Below are 16,271 nucleotides of genomic sequence, written 5' to 3'. Positions count from 1 at the left end.
TATAATTTACATTACATTACGATCCACTGCGGCTTATTAACTGCGGATATGACGGAATTCTGGGGAACCTGATATACTGAGAATATATTGCAATTAATATACTACCAGAGGAAGACTTTGTACAAAAGTCAATTGCTTGTGTACCTCTGTCCCATTTGTGTTATACCACCTGAGTCCTCAGGAATGGCAACGCATGGGGGATATCAAAGGGCGAAACAGTATACTCTGTTATGTCCATGGTACTGCTCATGTCTATAGGCGACGGTTACCATTTTCCATTAGGTGGGCTGTCACCTTGTTTGCCATTCTAAGTTGCATAAAAAAATGTATTAATATAGAATTTTGCATTCAATTGATTCATTTATTTTGAATTTTTGTCATTGTTAACTTTCATTAAACTGCATCTCATTCATGTTGTGTTTTTTTTTTTTATGGGTGAAATGATGGGTAGCCCCGCCTGCGTCAACGGGATACGCTGGCGGAGCACCAGTGATATATGAGAATGAAAACAGGCCAGTCAGCCCATCATGATGAATTCATCAGAAATTAACCATGATAGTTTCCAGAGGGAACCGCGAGGAGGTCGACCTGATTGGGTATATTGCTAGCAATGGGATTCTCAGACTCCATTGCTAACAATCCCTTTCCCCCTTCATGTTGTGTTAACACGTTTTAGGACATCAATCTCGTCTTATGTCTTGCATGTCTATATTTAACTGTGTAATTTTTCGATTGTTATCTGTTGTATTTTCCAAATAAAATAAATAAATAAAAGTACCAAAGTTGGTGTAAGGTCACCCATCCAAGTATCACTCGACGGTACTTGACCTAATTGATCTCTAACGACCCAAGCGGAAAAAGCTAAAAGTAGCAATTTATTTACACAGCAAGTACAATATTTCAACGCTACAAAACCGCGATGAGACTGGAATTAATTATTCTTTGTGTTTAATTTAATTGAATGACAGATGACCATTCAGTTTACCGAGTTTTCTCAGCGGCTAAGAATTTAATTTAGTTATTTTTTATTTAACGTAAACTTCTGTAATTAAAATTCCACACTAATTATCCCACGGGCGGCATTAAGCTAAAACAATTACGTGGTTTTCCCTGGAAACGCTTCAGGCTAAAGCGATACTTAGTAAAAACTGACTAAAATGCGATGAAAACTTAAGAAAATAAAAAAGTCACGTGTAATTTTTATCTTGGTACAATCTATCTATAAGGGCGGGGGGGGAGGGATGGTTAGTAATGGGGAGATTAATCCCTACTGGTATCAATACACCTTATCAGGTTGACCTTCACGCAGTTCCCCCTGGAAACTATCGTGATTAATTCATCGTTAAATTCGTCACGATGAGCTAACTGACCTGCCTTTTCATCCTCACCTATCACCTCTCACTGGCACCCCGCCGATGTATACCGATAGCGCAGGCGGGGTCACCATGCCATTTTCACCCATTAAACAAAGCCTACCTATTTATAAGAGAGTTTATACTATTAACATCTTGTATATACTTATATACAAAATGTTAATTCACCTAACCTATTCCTTAAAATTAGTGTAAGTATTCACTAATAAGGTTTCAAAAAATATTTTTTTTCCTAGAAAGAAATTTATTTATGCCAAAAATAAAGAATAAATTAAAATTCTCGAAAAACAGAACAATCTGTATCTGTATACTAAATGCACTAAACAATACAAGATATGTATATATCTATTATGATAATTATAATGCTGTTGGTATAGATACAGTTGTAATTGTTTTCGAGTTTTATAGTATATAAAGTACTATTTGCCCGTGTTCTCTCTTCATCTTTCACTTTCATTCTCTCCTGTTGTATGTGTGATATTAAGCATGCATCTGTCTTTCAAATTAACAAATTAATGCAAACGATATATATATATATATATATATATATATATATATATATATATATATATATATATCTCACCCATGAAGTCAAGCTGATATAAACAAGCCGTGCATACATGCTACCTTATGGTTTAAAGCGTTGGATAATTTAATATACCAATAAATATATTGGATACTGTGTGATTTTCAAGTCACATACAGAGATAGTATCGTATTTAGTGTTGCAAGCTATATAGAATAGAATAGAATATTTTATTGCTAACTGTGTACTACATATAGCAGTAACTATTGCTTTGAATTTGACATCAGTATCAACAGTTCTACCCTATCGGGCATGCATGTAAGAACAGGTAATTATATTAACATCGAAACATTCAATACTATTACCATTACTTGATTACAAATTATGAAATATTATACAAATTAACAAGACAAAGAATAATCATATACAAATTAAAAAAAATAAACAAATTATTAATTATTAATTTAATTAGTTAAGATTGAAGTATTCATTTAAATTATAAAAAACATTATCAAAAAGTCAGGCTTTGAGTTTAATTTTAAACATATGCTTATCCTGACATTTAATGTTTAAGGGAAGATGATTAAATACTTTAATACCCATTATAATTGCACTCCTTCCATATGTATAACTATTTATTGTTGGTAAAATATCATATTTGTATTTATTACGTAAATTATTTCGAATATCAGATTTATTAACAAAATATGTCATATTATTATTAACAAAAACACACAATTCCATAATATATATGTTAGTCATGAGATATTTTTCATTTTTAAATATATTTCTTAAAGTCTCATCTGAATACATATTATAAATAATACGTAGACATTTCTTTTGAAGTAGAAAAGTCGATACATCTACTACCCCAATATATAATTCCGTATGTTAGTAAAATTTAATTACCAAAATATATATAGAAAGAGATAACAATAACTTGATATCTTTTTATTTACTTTATCTATATGCGATTTCCAGTTTAGATGACAATCTATGGTAACACCTAAAAAGTTATGTTCGTTAACTTCCTCGACTATAATTAAAATAGGTATATATAATTTTTTTGAAAAAATTTGTATTACCAGTGGGAGACTTTGTACAAAAGTCAATAGCTTGGGTACCTCTGTCCCATTCGTGTTTCAACCGTGAAGCAGTTGTGTTTGCATGGCTGTGTTTCGGTTTGAAGGGTGGGATATGGCGTCAATTTACTGGGTACAGAGGAATAACACCTGAGTTCTCAGGAATGGCAACGCATTGGGTATCATGGACGAAACAGTATACTCTGTTATTTCCATGGTACTGCTCATGTCTATGGGCGACGGTTACCCCTTTCCATAATGTGGACCGTCAGCTTGTTTGCCATTCTAAGTTGTATAAAAAAAAAATTGTGACTATTCAAGCATAAGTTGTTCATATATCGAAGAATAGATAATTAACAAGAATTTATTCTTTCTTTCTTTATTATTTATTGTACACAAAAGGTTATTAAAATGTAATTTATTTGCCAATAGTTATACCACGCCTGGCAAGCGTGTTGGCAAACGTAGCCAGGCTTTGGTGATGTTTTAAGAGGGACCCTGCTGCCTATCACTTGACCATTAAGTTCCCTTAGTCGCCTCTTACAACACCCATGGGACAGAGTGGTTAATTTTGAATATGGAATTACAAATGAGCGGATAGCCCATCTGGCAGAAAGTCCTTAGATATCCTGTATAGAATAGGCCATCCCTTCCTTTCCCATTAAAATCGTAAAAGGTAACTAAGAGAGGGCGAAGGCAGCTGCGTTCCTCTTAAAACATCTCTAAAGTCTAACTGCAGTTGCCAATCCGTCTGCCAAGCATGGCAACTACTGGCAAAAGCCCTTCAGAGGGAGAATTGTGTTCAGCAGTGGACAGTCAAAGGCTGATATGATGACAATGATGATACCTAAATACAATTAAGTGTTGAAGAAAAAAAAATTACTATATAAAAATTTCAACTACAACTTACCTACATTTTTCTTTTTTTTTTACATACATACAACAACAATTTTTTACACAACATACAACATTTTTTAAATACAACTTAGAATGGCAAACAAGCTGACGGCCCACCTGATGGAAAGTGGTAACCGTCGCCTTTAGACATGAGCAGTACCATGGACATAACAGAGTATACTGTTTCGCCCATGATATGTTATTCCTCTGTACCTAGTAAATTCACGCCATATCCCACCCTTCAAACCGAAACACAGCCATGCAAACACAACTGCTTCACGGTTGAAACACGAATGGGCCAGAGATACCCAAGCAATCGACTTTTGTACAAAGTCTCCGTCCGACAAAGTATGTGAACTCGACTCATTTGTGTTGTTTTTATACTCTTATAAGTTTGTTTGTGCAGTATGCTCATACGAGATAGCTTGCTAGTAAATTGTGCGTGAGAATTTATGTTACGAGATTGCACACCCAGACGTATTTACCCTCGAACGTTATTATTGTTCTTTTCCCCTTATGCAATTCTTTTATATACACATAGAACAGAAATATCATCGATAGTGATTTATTAATATACAATAAGACTTAACAGTCGAGGGATGGCTAGCAGTGTCCCTCTTAAAATATCACAAAAGCCTAACTGCGATTGCCATCTGGCAAAACACTCCAATGGGAGGGGGGGGGGGGCTATATTCAGCAGTGGATATGAAGATTTTGTTTCACAGAAAAAATAACGATTTCAAACGCGACAAAAAGCAGTTATTTTGATTTAAAAACTAAACTATTGAACCGATTTTGATAAAATTTCTTTAGAACTATAAAAGTATAACTATTTAGATAAAAAAAATCGACTAATTTTATGAATGACGGAGTTCTGAGGTAATGAAAAAATACAACAAAATTGAATTGCTTCTATTCTTTTTCAAATCGATTAAAAAAATTTTAGACTTAATTTTCTTTTTGTGACCATTTCATGCTAGTATATTCCTTTTTAAAAGACTGGCAGCACACCTGCGATGCGTTTATGGGCTGTGGTAGTCATTTACCATCAGGTGAGTCGCATGTTCGTTTGCTCCCTATGTTATATATATATAAAAAAAACAGTTTCAGGAACGATTTTGAAAATTCTCTTTGAATTTTGACGTAACGTAGGAACTTTCTACAGATGGGCTGTCAACCTATTTGCAATTTTCATCTGTATTAAAAAAAATAGATAGAGTTCATGCATATAGGATGCATGAAAAAAAGTACACGAGTATTCTTTATATATATTCGCAGTATAACTGTGTTTATAAGTTTATAATAGTTTGTAAAAAATATCGCAGTCTATTAGAATTTAGTAATTAATGTTAATAATAGATGGCGCTATCAAAAATTAAGACGGCTCTATTGTTTTATTTGCTACGCATGTTAAGTAAAATATATCACAAAGAAATTGAAATAAACTCTTATTTGAAACGATCCAACATCACTATTTGTTTTATTTTGACGCCAGAGGGCGCTCGTCTATAGTTCAATGATGGATCGTGTCTACACTATGAAATAAGTACTTTCTACGAATACATGATTTACATATAAAATTTTACGGTACACTAAGATATCGGCCGAAGTACTTGCTACTTACATACATGTGTGTCATGCAAATATTTGTCGTTGGAATCGAGCGACGTGTAGGCACATGTGCTGAATACGTAAATCTTACAAATAAAGCCCTTGATCTTCACCTGTCTAATACTTAGCTGAACATTACGTTTGACATAATAATGTCGGCGTTCTTCGATTTTAGCTCCTCAAATTCTATATACGTGACGCAAGAAAATGCGATGATTAGGAATTTCTAGAAATGCCTAGGGTAACCACGTGATCACGGAGTCAATATTTAAATCTATTATATATTATATTTTCGTTGAAAAAATCTAGTAATATGACACAGTAGCAAAATACTACCATGTATTTTGTGATACGCAACTTTACTAAACGAATTTAAGTAAAACGGAAAGAAAAACTTACGTAATTTTAATTAAGGACTAGAAATACGCTCCCGTTTCACACGAGCAGACAGATGGAAAAATATTAAAACTTTTATAGGAAAATTTATGCTATTTTGGACTACGTTATTATAATTTTCGTAAGTATTTGATAATGTTTATAGATAAGAAGTTTTTTAAATATAGTCGAGTAATTTTTGAGTTTATCTATTAAAAACAAACAAACATAAAAAAAATAAATTAATCCTCTTTATAATATTTACATTAATATAGATAAATTAAAATAATTTCCTCCTACAAAAAATTAAGTTATGGATAGAATATCCTGTAGAGGTTTTCCCTAGATACTACAGCATGGAAATCTAAAAAGGTGTAATAAGGTTTCCTAATGGACAGCAATAAACGCACGATACCTCTGGTGTTGCAGGCGTCTATAGGCTATGGCAGTGTTTTTCAAAGTGTGGGTCGCTATCCTTTGGGGGGTCCGAGCCCATATAAGGGGGTCGCGAAAGGTCGTGGAGCAATGAAAAATCAAAAGTTCCGTTAATACATCAATCAACATTGATTACATGCCTGTTTTATAGATACTTTATTATGTATTATTTATTTAATTTAATCGATACCTAACTATGAATATAAATACAACTGCACGGATTTCATAATTGTACTATAATAAAATTCATACACATTCGAAATCGTGGAGCGTAGGGGGTCGCAAGATTTTTTAACATAATAAGGGGGTCGCGTCATAAAAAAGATTGATAAACACTGGGCTATGGTAGCGATTTACTATTGCACAGATCGTAAGTTTTTCGTCCATTCATTAAACATAGACTATATATTAAGAGTGTGTGATAACAAACATAATAATTTCAAGTTATACTAGTGATCCGGAATGACTTTGAAACACGAATGGAACAGAGGTGTCCAAGCAAACCACTTTTGTACAAATTCTCCCTCAGGTGAAACTGGTAACTGGTGATCCTCTGTTCAGCAGTGGACATTTAATTTTTGATTAATTTATTTATTTATTCTTTATTGACAATATTACAAAAAAAATGTCTGGTACAAAAGGCGAACTTAATGCTATGTAGCATTCTCTTCTAGTTAACCTTTGGCTAAACAGAAAATGTATTATTATTTATTATTATCTATACTTATAATAAATCTGTAGAGAGGTCAATTCTGTACACGAAATATATTTCCAAAATAACTATCAGGCGGTGATTAGTGATCGATACTGATGTTAAAAATGCAATCAGTATAATTTTTGTCTGTCTGTCTGTATATTCGTTATAGAAACAAAAACTACTCGACGGATTTTAACGAAACTTATTACAATTATTCTTCATACTCCTGGACAGGTTATTGTATACTTTTCATCACGCTACGATCAATAGGAGCATAGTAGTGAAGGGATATGTTGGGAAATCGGGAGAAGTTAGATACTCCATTTTTGTTTTAAATGTAAAAATGTCCAAGTGTGCGAAGCCGGGACGGGCCGCTAGTTACATAATAATGATAATGATGGTGATGAAGTATTCGTTGCATTTTTAAGTGCTTTAAATTACTGTTGAAGTATCAGGACAATTTAAAAGGTCAAGTCGATTGGCCCCTCTATGTATAGGGCTTGCTATATTAGACGACACAAGAAATCCTCTGTCTTTAGGTGTATTCGCGTTTGGTCCAAGTTGGGTAGGAGAGCGTTTTTTGTTTATAACGGATGGTAACGGAATGGTACTTTGCCTGCGCTAACAGTACCAGCGGGGGATGATAGATGATGAAGGGTAGATCAGTAAGGTCATTGTGATGACTTCATCTACAATTAAGCGCGACAGTTTCCAGGAGAGATTTCGAAGAGGTCGATCCAAGAGAGTATATTGTTAGCAAGGGTTGTTAGTTTCGCCAATGATACCCCCCATGCGTTGCCATTCCTGAGGACTCAGGTATTATTTCTCTGTACCTTGTAAATTCATTCCCATATCCCATCCTTTAAACCGAAACACAGCCATGCAAACACAACTGCTTCACGGTTGAAACACGAATGGGACAGAGGTGCTCAAGCAAACGACTTTTGTACAAAGTCTTCCTCTGGTTATAGTTATTTTTAAAATTTTTGTTCATTTTTATCTGATATCTATATACATGTGTAACGAGAAATTAATGAGCTTACCATTTTTGTCGTTTTCAACTATTGTTTAGACTTTATTTGGAAATTTTCTCACACAGCGTTTCGTCTCGCACGCTGTTAAACAAAACGTCGAAAGCCCCTAAAGAATATTTCCGGAACAAGTCAAAAATGGCAATTAAAATAATTATTACATCATAACTATATACATTTGTAACGAGAAATTAATAAATTCACTGTGTTTTGTCATGTAGTCTCGGCACAGGAATAGGCAACCCCTTCCTATCACATGGGTGTCGTAAGAACCGAATACGGGAGAGCGAGGGATGGACAGTAGCGTCCCTCTTAGAACATCTCTAAATTATCACTGCGGTTGCTAATATGCCTGCCAAACGTGGCAATTACTGGCAAAACCTGGGGGGTTTTGCCAGTAATTGCCACAATGGGAGGCTTATGTTCAGCAGTGGACAGTTAAAGGCTGATGATGAATTATTTTAATAAATAAATAATAAATAAATAAATAAATAGAGACAGTGTGTTAAACCGCTAAATCACCAGCGTCGTCAAACAAGTCTTTGTTAGTGTAAGTGACACGAACTTCTGTGAAATAACAGCAAATTGAATTTGTTTAAAGTTTATTTCCCGAATCGATTTGATTGGAGAAATGAATCCAGAATCTCATTTAGATGACGAAATAAGATATACAGGAGTTGTCGGAGTACTTGGAAATCTATGGAGACTCAAGTCTTCAAGAAATTTTAAATCGCTTTTTAAATAGGTATTGGAAAATTCATCTTTAGGAATGAGGACAAAAAAAAAGAAGAAATATATTGCGAAAGGTAATATAATCATACCTTTTTTTATACTACAAAGGTGGCAAACAAGCATACAGCCCGGCTGATAGCAGACAATCACTGTAGCCTACGATCTCTGGACTTTACCAATCTTTATGACATTTTACATTACAGTATGGGGTACTTAAAAAAGAGTATATTAAGATTTCTTCAAGATCAGCAACGCGCACTTCACACTCCTAGCATTGCAGGCGTCCCTAAGCTATAGTGACCGTTCACCATCAGACGAGCTGTATGCTTATTTACCATCTTCGTTGTAAACAAAAAATAAACGCAACATCCTTGTTGGGATGGTGAAGGAGATAAGCTATTTTCTGTCCCTGTCAATCGATATACTCAGGTCATGCGGGCGAAGTCGCCGTGTGGTGTCAACATAGAATGAGCCACCCCTTCCTTTACGACAACATAACCTTCAAGAAAAGAGCATATTCCTTTTTAAAAGGCCGGCAGCACACCTGCAATGCCGTTAGTGTTGTGGGTGAGCATGGGCGGCGGTAGTCATTTACCACCAGGTGCAACCCTGTGTTGTAAAAAAAAAACTGTCGTGTCCTTTGGTGTCGTAAAAAACAACTAAGGAAACTTAATGGTCAAGGGATGGGCAGCAGCGCTCTACTTAAAACATCACCAAATCCTAACTGCGGTTGCCAATCCGTCCGCCAAGCGTGGCCACTACTGGCGAAACCCTCCTTATGGGGAAGGCTTATGTTTAGTAGTGGACAATTAACTATTGATAAGATAATAAGATGATGATGATGATGATCAAATCCCAAGATCAGTCTAAATTTATATATAGCATACTTTTTGTTCATATTCATGCGAGCAAACTCGCGGGATGTAGCTAGTAAATTGTAATTACTTTGAATTCTTACAATTAGCGGTTTAATGGTTTTTCTAACATATTATCTTAATGTTTTTCTTGTCTGTTTGTTCGTTTGTTTTGTTCTTAATTAATACAAATGTTTATTCTCATTATAAATTAAAATCCACTTTGTACTTATAGTACGTTAACCTTAAGACTCGTTGCTGTGTTTCCATCAAAAAGACAAACACTTCTCACTAAAGCGTAAAAAGATTAATTAAAAATAGTATTGTTATTGTAATAAATTGTAAATGTGAAAGTGAGTTTGTTTGTTACCATCAGACAGACTATTCTGAGAGCTATGGTGTTATGCCTCCGTCCCTTGTAATTTTATTACCATATGCCACCCTTGAAACGGAAACATGGCCATGTAAGCACAGCTGTTTCACGGCGTAAACACAGATGGGACGGAGGTATTCAAATAGACTATTTTTGTACAAAGTATGAATAGAAAACGGGTAAGTTCGTAAAGATGTTTGAATTGTAATGTAAAGTGCTGGACGGATTTGAATAAAATATAATTTGTACGTTACACATATATACGCATACGCACGAACGTAATCACACATCATTTACATACGTGCACACACACACATACGCACACACATAGAGTGAGAGATGTCTCTCTCACTCTGTGAGAGAGCTTTGGAGGAAAGATCTATGTATTAATCTAGTATTAACAACTAAAATATAATTAAGTACATCTGTTTATAAATAAATAGACTTACCAGTGAAGAGAATAAACTTCACGATTCATGGACTTCTAATTTAGTGTGTGTGAGAATATATCACTCTCTCTCTTTCTCGCTCTCTCTCTCTCTCTCTGTCTGTCTCTTTCTTTCTTTTTCTCTTCCCCTCTGTATATGTATGTAAGTGTGTGTGTGAGTATGAGTGTTATGGGAGTGTATGTGTGAGCGACTCCCAAATAGAACTTATTCTAAATAGAACGGTTTTTATCAAAATGTAGGCACTAATTAGATATTTGCAATTCTGTTGCTATCTAACCTAACATATTCAAAGATCATGTGAGAAATAAAATATTATTATTAAAACAAAAAAAAACAGCCAATAACTTGTACTACACACATACATCAACACGCGTGGTACGGCGGCACTATCTCAGGCTCTATCGCGCACAAAATTACGACTCGTCCCGTGAAAATTATTGCCTCGTAATTCTGACTGGGGCAAGAAGTCGTCGCCATACTGATTTCGTCTTAAATTACTTCAGGCTGCTCTTAAGACAGGCTACAAGTTAATATGGCCTTTGTATCGAAATGACTAGAATTTAATATAATTTGTCGGATAAGTACTTGAGTACTTGTCTGAGTCCTTAGACTCGAATTACGATTCAATTCTTTTTAACGAGCATTAAAATACTCTAATAGCAAATTAGACGACTTAGTGTATCAATAGTCATGTAACGATGTCGAAATAACCAAGATAAATTATTATATTTTAACCCAAATTATTGTTTTATTTATTTATTTCACGTAAACTTCATTGTGCACTTTAATAATACATATAAATATGAAAGAGGTAAGTAAATGTGCAAAAGTGAGCTTAGCTCGAAAACAGTTCTCTTTCAGCAAACCCAAAGTGGAAAGATGCTCTTTGTCGATCCTTTTGATTGTTAAGGAGCCGAGGGGCCTCCTCCAATGTCGGCGGGTAGAGCGGTATACAATAATGCGACAATTTTCATACAAAAAGAACTTTGTAGTTCTAAAGTTTATACATAACTAATTATATCATATTTAAACACATATATAGAAACATATATATATATATATATATATAATTATAATAGAATGATGATGAATAAATATTTAATCGTTTATCAGTATTATTCTTTTTAAAATAAGTACGATACGATGAACTTTTGAACATTACAATAGAAGGTAAGATAGAAGGAAGGAAGGGAAGAAGGAGGCTAAGGCATAGTTACATCAGGCAGATCAAGGAAGGAGTTGGTGTCGTGTCGTATCAAGAGATGAAGAGACTCGCTGAAAGTCGTAGTAAGTGGCGAGAGCTCCACCGACAAGATCGTAGCTCTTAAACAGGATAAAATAAAATATATTTTTTTTTCGAATAATAAGATTTTTTTTTTATTCTAATTTATTCAGGCAAAGCCCCTAAGCACATCTGGTTTATAATATTAAAAAGTAAGCTTTAGAACAATAATTCTCAGTATTGGAACCAGTTATTTAAGATCATAATTTAGATTAAAATGAAAATCATGCTGATTTATTCATGAATATGAATAGATAACCATTTAATTTATTGTATAGCTTGTAATTTAGAAGTCTAGATCTTTGGACTATCTAGAATTATTAATGCATTCAAATGAGTTATTACTCCTTTAGTATATAGTGAAACAGAAATAAATTTAGTCTATTGTAAATATAGAGATTGAGCCTTCAGTCCTCTTTATAATTACAACAAATTATCAATTAATGATATAAAAGAACTACTACTCTAGCCATGAAATCCTGGTACATGTAAAGTATTTTCTTAAGTTGAATTCGGTTAAAAAAATTGTAAAAAAATATTAATAATAATTATAGGATAATTTCGAGAATTTACTGTTTTATACACCATTAAAAACTAAATTTATAATAATTTCAACTAAATTTCTAATCATGCTTATACTGGTTCTTTGATTCATTTGGCATTAAAAGTATTTTTTTTTTATTTTAGAGATAGCTTTAAAAACATAATACCTTAGAATCAACCCCTTTGCCACCATTCTATAAGAGCTAGGTCTTCTGATTTGTAAAAACACTAACTTCAAAATTAATATTGATTTTTACTTGAGAAACGAATTACCTTTTGAAGACTTATGTATCCAATATGTGTCGTTAGAATATAACCTATCCGTGTGCCAAAGTTCAATTAAATCCGTTAAGTTGTTTTCACGTAAAAGACGAACAAACAACACACTGAACACTTAGGTTATGGAATGAGCTCCCTCAGCAGGTTTTCCTACGAGACTACAGCATGAAGTTTTTAAAAGGGGGGTAAAGAGGTTTCTTCAGGGTCGGCAACGCGCCCGTATAGTATCCCTGGTATTGGAGGTGTTTATAGGCGACGGTAACCGGTTACCATCAGGTGGGCAGTATGCTTGTTTGCCACCTCAGTGGTATAAAACAATCTGTACATCTCGAAAAACGTCCGCGTTTATAATAAATAGTATGCAGTAGGAAATAGAATGTATAGAAGAAATAACGAGCTACTAGTCCCATAGCTATGATCTCCTGGTACATACCAAGTTATTCCTTCGCATATTAAGTTGAGCCACTCCGCCAATGTGTTTGATTAATTACAGTTGTTTGCTAAGTTATTGCGACGCAAATTGTAAGTAATGGTTTTATTTAACACGCTTCGAATGTGTTCCGTACGTTACATGAATTAATTGTGCGGATCGCTAGTGGAATTCCCTTCACCAGATGGGATAATTCGCTATACAACGCTAGAAATTTTAATTTAAATAGTTAACTCAATTAGGAATTATGCATAGTAAATTTTAGCGCATAGTTAATTTTTTTTTTATCTTTTTGCGAAATTTCTATTGTCTAAGTTCTTCAGCACAGTGAGACAAGTGTTCTACAATTGTCTGTATGTAGTGGCGGATTTACAGTCTTGACCGCTTTAGGCCCCAGGCCATGTGGTAAGTACCAGCCACCCCTTTCTCAGCACCCATCATACTGAGTGCATAATGAATTTACTTTTTGCCAACTTTTATCGAAATCCATTCAGAAATTTAGTTAACTATAAAATCTACTAGTTTATAATTATTTCCGAGGTTTTTTTTTAATTATACATACTTCGAGTTACATATTTCTTGTTATCACCAGTGAATTTTTTGTCACGACTGGCCCTAGTCACCTAGGCCCGGGCTTTCTGAGTCTTAGAGCAAATCCACCACTGTCTGTATGTATAACTTATTTGCGGATTCAAGTTAACTGAGATTTTTTTTTATACAACTTAGAACGGCAGACAAGCTGACGGTCCACCTGATGGAAAGTGGTAACCGTCGCCTATACACAGTACCATGGACATAACAGAGTAAACTGTTTCGCGCATCATACCCACTGTATTTTTCCTTGTGTATAGCAGTTTAATGTATTGGAATCACTTCACCATTACCATCATATCAACTTTTAACTGTCCACCACTAAACATTGGCCTCTTCCCTTCGGAGTATTGCTAGTAGTTGCCACACTTGACAATAACAGTTTGGTAATCTGTAGTTACGCTTTGATGATGTTTTAAAAGTAACGCTGCTGCCCTTCGTACGACACTAACGGGATAGAAATTCGAACGATATATTTTTTCTACATTCAAATTTATTTTTGTAATTTTTCCAAGAAAAAAACATATGTAAAAAATTATTCGCTTGGCGCAGAAAAATTCCGAATTGCAAAAAATTCGGAAAGGTATCATGCCATAAGTGTCACCAGTATAAATTAACTCTAAATTTATAGGTACGTTAATGGTTTCTAGTCTTTAGAAAGGAAGAGAAATGTTCAACTATTAATAGACGAAATGTGTCTAATATAATTTTGAATGTAACTTACAGGCTTCTCTTTCTGTATGAGTAATAATGATATTATGGTAACTACACCATTTATTTATAAATCTAATTTAATCTCTCTCTTCTTTACTAATAACTATTTCTGTCACTAAGAGGGTAGATAGTTCACCATAATCCCCGAAACTGTTCAATCGACTTTAATAGGGGGGAAAGGGATTGTTAGTAATGGAGACTGAGAATCCCATTGCTAGCAATATATCCAACCAGGTCGACCTCCTCGCGTTTCTCCCTGGAAACTATCATGGTTAATTCCTGATGAATTCATCATGATGGGCTAACTGGCCTGTTTTCATTCTCATCTATCACACTTCACTGGTGCTCCGCCAGCGTATCCCGTTAGCGCAGGCGGAATACCATACCATTACCATACCATTTTCACCCATCAAAAAAAAATCGACTTTAATAAAGTTTGATAAATATCGCCAACAGACAAATGAATGTTGAATAACGTCATGGATATGATATTGTGAAGCCCTTCATGCTTCGAGATTTTATTTATTTATTTATTTTTTACAATTATTTACTTTATAAATTGATGTGAGATTCCAAATTATTTCAATAATATGGTCAGTAGGCCTTGAATACATTGCAGGGAGCCTGTGGCTGCAGGTTCTTCAGGACCGTTCCTTGTGGCAGTCTATGGGGAAGGATTATGTTCGGCAGTGGACAGATAATGGCTGAGATGATGATAGTCAGTAGGCACTGCTTATTGTTATTATATCAGTTAACTCTCCACTGTTGAACTAAGACCTCCTCCATAAGGAGGGTTTTGCCAGTTCTTGCCACGATTGGCAGGCGGGTTACTAATCGTAGTTAGTCTTTAAAGATTCTTTAATATGGACGTTGCTGCCCATCCCTCGACTATTAAATTCTTTTAATCGCCTTTTACGATAGCCACCGAAAAAAAAGGAGTGGCCTATTCTATGCTGGGACTACTCGACATTGCTAAAGGTATACATTTTAATATGGATTTGTCTATTGTATATAATTAAAGCGAGTGAAAGGTAAAATTTTATCCTGATAAAAGGAAATTGATCTGGGTTACATAACATTTGTGGGGACTGCTAGTACAGACATAAACAAGAAAAGTACAATGGGCATCACTGAATAACATTGTGACATCTACGCGTTCCACTTCCGTACAAGGTAAATTAGATTTTGCCTATAACAAATACCAGATGCCCAGGTGAACAGTACAATAATGGCATTGTTCAATTTAGCGCGACTTGCCTTATTTATCCCCACTTAGTCCGACTCCTTTGTCACCAGTTACGCGTGTCACAAAAATATTATAGAGCGAGGCGAAAAAACGGGCGAAAAGAGGACCATTTATCATTTCACGAGTCCGCACCCCGCAGTTACGTATAATGACCCCATTTTCGTGTCAAACATTGAAATTTTAAACAAATTTATTAGCCATCAAAAGGCGCCATTTTGTAATATTTTTGACACCATTTTGTAGTATGAGATTTTGTACCAATTGGAGACACTGGATTTGGACAAAATAATTTATATAATATTATATATATTTATGTTATATTCTAATATACATATTAATATTTTATTTAACTGTTTACGTTTATATTCCTTTATGTATTGATTAAAGTTAATTTTCGTGTCAAACATTGAAATTTTAAACAAATTTATTAGGCATCGAAAGACGCCATTTTGTATTATTTTTGCCACCATTTTGTAGTATGAGTATTTGTAACAATTGGAGACGTTGGACTTGGATAAAATAATTTATAGTATTGATATTCCATTCAACTGTTTATTTTTATATTTGTTTATGTATTGCGTTGACTGAAAGCGATCTCTGTCAGAGATAAGTCCAACCTTGCTTACAATATTTATATATGCATTAACAATGTAATTTACAAGTGCAATAAAGAATATATAAAATTTCTCTTTGTGTAAGCCCTGTGCGTTGCATCATATTATAGTTGCTTTCAACCGACTTCGAATCTGAT

The sequence above is a fragment of the Galleria mellonella genome, unplaced genomic scaffold (assembly GCF_026898425.1).
Source record: "Galleria mellonella isolate WM207_F2 unplaced genomic scaffold, CSIRO_AGI_GalMel_v1 utg80, whole genome shotgun sequence".
NCBI classification, from domain to species: domain Eukaryota; kingdom Metazoa; phylum Arthropoda; class Insecta; order Lepidoptera; family Pyralidae; genus Galleria; species Galleria mellonella.
This window is presented reverse-complemented; position numbering follows the sequence as displayed.